This window comes from Tupaia chinensis, unplaced genomic scaffold (genome assembly GCF_000334495.1).
Source record: "Tupaia chinensis unplaced genomic scaffold, TupChi_1.0 Scaffold144542_1, whole genome shotgun sequence".
Lineage (NCBI taxonomy): Eukaryota > Metazoa > Chordata > Mammalia > Scandentia > Tupaiidae > Tupaia > Tupaia belangeri.
The window spans coordinates 57144-62364 of NW_006204402.1; the positions used below are offsets into that span (position 1 = coordinate 57144).

A 5221-nucleotide genomic window follows, 5' to 3' on the forward strand; every position below is an offset into this window, starting at 1 on the left:
CTTCCGATCCAGTAGCATGGGATGTCCTTCCACTTTTTTATGTCACTTTCAATATCTTTTTTAAGATTTTCATAGTTTTCTTTATAGAGGTCTTCGATTTTCTTAGGTTTATCCCTAGGTATCTTATGCATCGTGTGGCTATGGTGAAAGGAATTTCTTTCTTCAGCTCTACTGCATTCAACTTGTTGTTCATATATAGAAATGCTATAGATCTTTGGATGTTGATTTTGTATCCTGCCACTTTATTGTATTCACTTATTACTTCAAGAAGTTTGTTCATAGGGAACCAGCAGTTAGGGTAATGTCTATGTCGCTGGACTCTCATGTAGTCGACCGCGGTTCATGTCCCGGATCCGGTGGCTTAAAACTCACGCCGGATGCATGTGCGTGCTTGCCCATCATCCCCAGAGGAGAATGGAGGAGATGGTATTGCAGCATGACCGTCCCTTCTGGGGGATGATTTCTCACTTTCTGTCTCTATGTCTCTCTCTGTCTGTCTGGTGAGCGCACGTGCCCTATAGCAAAAACCTCTCCAAAAAAAAAAAAAAAAGAAAGAAGTTTGTTCATGGAGATCTTTGGGTCTTCTAAGTATGCCCTCATGTCATCTGCGAGTAAAGATATTTTAACTCTTCTTTGCCTATTGTAATGCCTTTTATATTATTCTCTGATTGCATTAGCTAAGACTTTCAGTACTATATTAAAGAGCAGTGGAGAAAGTGGGCAGCCTTGCCTAGTACGCACATTTAGTGGGAAGGCTTTTAGCTTTCCCCCATTCAGTATAATGTTCACTGCAGGTTTTTCATAGATGGCTTTTATTGTGTTGAGAAATGACCCTTCTATACCAATCTTACTGAGGGTCTTAATAATAAAAGAATGTTGTATTTTATCAAATGCTTTCTGCACATCAATTGAAATGATCATGTGGTTTTTTATCTTTCTGTTAATGTGGTGTATTAAATTTATGGTCTTGGTGTGTTGAACCACCCTTGCATCCCTGGGATAAAGCCTACCTGGCCATGATGAATAATCTTTGTTATATGTCACTGGATAGATTTGGGAGTATCTTGTTGAGAATTTTTGCATCTGTATTCATCAATGATATTGGTCTGTAGTTTTCATTTTTTGTCATGTCCTAAAATGTTTTGGGAATGAGGATGATGGAGGTTTCATAAAATAAATTTGGAAGGTTTCCTTCCTTTTGAATCTTTAAAAATAATTTTAGTAGGATAGGCATTAACTCTTCTTTAAAAGTTTTGTAGAATTCATAAGTGAAGCCATCTGGACCTGGGCTTTTCTTTGTTGGGAGGTTATTTTTTAGTGATTCTATCTCCTCGCTCGTTATGGATCTATTCAGGTTCTCTATGTCCTCCTGATTCAATCTTGCTAGATTATATGCATCCAGGAATTTATCCATCTCCTCCAAGTTATCTTGTTTGTTGGCATATAGTCACTCATAGTATCCTCTAATGATATTTTGTATTACTACTGTATCTGTTGTAATATTGCCTGTTTTATCACATATTTGATTAATCTGGTTTTTTCCTTTCTTCTTCTTGGTTAGTCTAACCAATGGTGTGCCAATATTTTTAATCTTTTCAAAGAACCAGCTTTTGCTTTCATTTATTTTCTGTACAGTTTGTTTATTTTCTATTTCATTTATTTCTGCTGGAACCTTTATTATTTCTTTTCTCCTGGCATTTTTGGGGTTTGTTTGTTGTTGTTTTTCTAATTCTCTGAGGCATGCATGATGTTAGGTTATCTACTTGCCATCTTTCCATCCTTTTCTTATGTGCACTAATTGCTATGAATTTCCCTCTTATGACTGCTTTTGTCATGACCTATAGGTTATGCACACTTATGTAGTCATTGTCATTTTTTCCCATAAATATTTTGATTTCAGAGTTAATTTCTTCAGTAGTGAAGAAGTCATTCATAAGTAGGTTGTTCAGTTTCCTTGTGTTTGTGTATTTTTGAGGGTGTCTCTTGAAATTAATCTTGAGCGTAATTCCATCATGATCAGAGAAGATGCTGGGTATAGTTTCTATGCCTTTGAATCTGTAAAGTCTTGATTTGTGTCCTTACATATGATCAATCTTTGAAAAGGTTCCATGTCAAGGTGAGAAAAATGTTTTGTGATGGACGTAGGGTGAAAAGTTCTATAGATATCTGTCAAGCCCATTTGATTTATAGTATCATTTAGGTCCTGTATCTCTCTATTCATTGTCTGCCTAGACAATCTGTCTAAAGGAGATAATGGAATGTTGAGATCTCTAACAATTATAGTGTTTCTCCCTATCTCTCCTTGTAGCTCCAGAAGTCTTTCTTCACATATTTAGGTGCACCTGAGTTGGGTGCATAGGTATTTATAAGGGTTATGTCTTCTGTCTGGATTACCCCATTTACTATTATATAATGCCCTTTTTTGTCTCTTCGTACAGTCTTTGTCTTGAAATCTATTTAGTCTGAAATCAATATCGCTATTTTTTGCTTTCCGTTTGCATGGAACATCTTTTTCCAGCCCTTTACTTTTAGTCTATGTATTTCTTTATCCATAAGGTGAGTTTTTTGTAGGCAACAGATAGAAGGTTTCTGTTTTTGTATCCATTCAGCCAGTCTATGTCTCTGGTTGCTTTTTGTTCTCATATAACTGTCTTTCTGACTTTTTAGTCTTCCTGGTATAGCACTCCCTTCAGAACCTCTTGAAGAACTGGTCTGGAGTTACTAAATTCCTTCAGATTTTGTTTATCCAAGAATGTTTTTATCTTTTTTCCCATATTAAAGATAATCAGGACAAGTATAGTATTCTTGGTTGAAATTGTTTTTCATTCAACACATTGACTATATTTCTCCATTCTTCCCTTGCCTGCATTGTTTCAGCTGAGAGATCCGATGTTAGCCTGATTGGGTGACCTTTGTAAGTAACTTGACATTTCCCTCTTGCCAACTTTTGTATCTTATCTTTGTCTTTTGTTTTTGCCAGTCTGGCTATGATGTGTTTTAGAGAGAATCTTCTTGGGTTGATTCTACTCGGGGTCCTATGTATTTCTTGGGTCTAGATATTTGAATACCTTCCTAGGTTTGGAAAGTTTTCTTCCAGGATTTCATGGAATAAATTATCTATGCCCTTATTATTTTCTTTCTCTTCTGGGGTTCCAATTATCCAGATGTTGGGGCACTTGGTGGTATCTAGTATTCCTCATATATTATCCTCATTTTTTCATGGTTGTTTTCTCAATCTTTTTGATACTTTTTTATAGATTAGATATTTTGTCTTCTACATCAGAGATTCAATTTTATGCCTGATGTAACATACTTTTAATACTTTCAAAGGAGGTTTTGATTTCCTGTATCACATTTTTCAACCCTAGAAGTTTCTTCTGGTTCTTATTTAAGGTATCTCTTTCTTCTTTCAAGTCATGAAGGGACTTCCTTATCTCCTGGAGCTCCTTGTCTCTTTTCTCTTCCATCTCAGTTAGTTTGGTCACTACTAATATTCTGAATTCCTTATCAGACATATCCACGACATCCATTCTATTGACTGTGGGTGATGTAGGCTTGATCATTTCCTTTGAGGGAGAGGCCTTTGTTGGTTGCTCATACTTCTTGAGCCTCTGTGATTGTTCCTAGTCATTGGGAGATCTATATGCTACTTCCTAACTTATTTAAGGTATCTCTGAGTGTTAAAAGGTGTACAGGATTAGAAAATTGGTGATTTCTCTTCTGGTTGGCCTACCTTTTTCTCACCAGTACCATGTACTGTTGTCAGTGGTCTTGGGGGACCTAAAGTCCTCTCTGTTTCTAAGGAGTGGTGAGCCTTCAACTGACCTAATATGCAACACCTCAAGAGCAAAGAGAAAAGAAAAAAGAAATAAGAAAATCATGTGATGTGCTATTCAAAACACTAAAATTCAGAGAGTCCAAAGGCAAGTGGAGAAGGGGCAGAGGATGAGTGATGGGTCCTGGGTGTAAGGGCCTGCAGCTGCAGGCAGCCTGGTGTCCTGAAATACTGGCAGGCTCAAACCGGTTTGCAGGTGGGGTGGGGTGGGGATGTGAGTTCGTCTTAAATTCCCAAGGATCCAAACTGAAGTCCAGAGACGAGTAGGGGTGGGGAAGTCCAAGGGTCCTGGGTGTAAGGTTCTGAAGCCACAGGTAGCCTCATCATCACTGAATTTTGAAAACTTTGCCTGGACAGAAAATCGTTATGATATGAATCATTGCTGAATGAACTTTTCTGATGACTTTGATTCTGATATTGGACATCCTAATGGAGATAAATTTGGAAGGAAATAAAAAAAATTGGATGGGGTACACACGGAAGAAATCGTACTGAAAACATAAATCATTGAGGAGCAATAACATGGTGGAAGTTCCCATTATTGTACTAGTATTTTCTATTCTGGAAAAAGCCAAGGACTACATGAAAATAACATGCATGACAATGAAACTGGGAGGAAAGAAGAAAAGAGAGAACACAAATGGTTTGAGGCTGAGGATTTTCCATCTTTAAATCCTGAATATGAAAGAGAACCAAATCAGAATAAATCACTAGCTACAGGTGTATGGGGCCTACATACCCAGGTACACACATACACAACCAAAAATCTCTCCCAAGCTCCTCTCTTAGAATCTCCTATGAATCCTAAATCTAGAGCTTCAAGGATGCTGGTCATTAGGAAAAGTAATAGAAAAGACTATCTGCATTCCCAGTAGTAGGAAATCTTCAGTCACAGCCAGATAAGAACGGAACTAGTCCAAATGTTTTTGAAAGCTCAGTCTCTAAACCTGCTGCTCTACTTACAAAGCCTACACAATGGGGAACCAGCAGTTAGCGTAATGGCTATGTCGCTGAATTCGCACGTAGTCGATCGTGGTTTGCATCCCGGACCCGGTGGCTTAGAACTCACGCCGGGTGCGTGTGCGTACGTGCCCAAGATCCCGAGAGGAGAATGGAGGAGAAGGGATTGCGGCATGACCATCCCCCTGGGGGGTGATTTCTCGCTTTCTGTCTCTATGTCTCTCTCTGTCTGTCTGGCGAGTGCATGCGCCCTATAGCAAAAACCTCTAAAAAAAAAAAAGCCTACACAATGGAAAAAACAAACTAAAGAAAATAAAGTTGGGATTTCTTTTCCCTGTGAGTCTACATATAGTGTTGACAATTTTAATGACAATTTTATAGATCAACTGCAAATAATTTAATTCCATCAACACTTCAGTGAAAGAG

The 5221-nt window shown here is 38.0% G+C and overlaps 1 pseudogene; it reads left to right on the forward strand.

Annotated features, from left to right (window-relative positions):
* Positions 1 to 4234: 4234 nt before the first annotated feature.
* LOC102477889 (vasculin-like) overlaps positions 4235 to 5221 on the forward strand; it is a 1619-nt pseudogene continuing 632 nt past the window's right edge.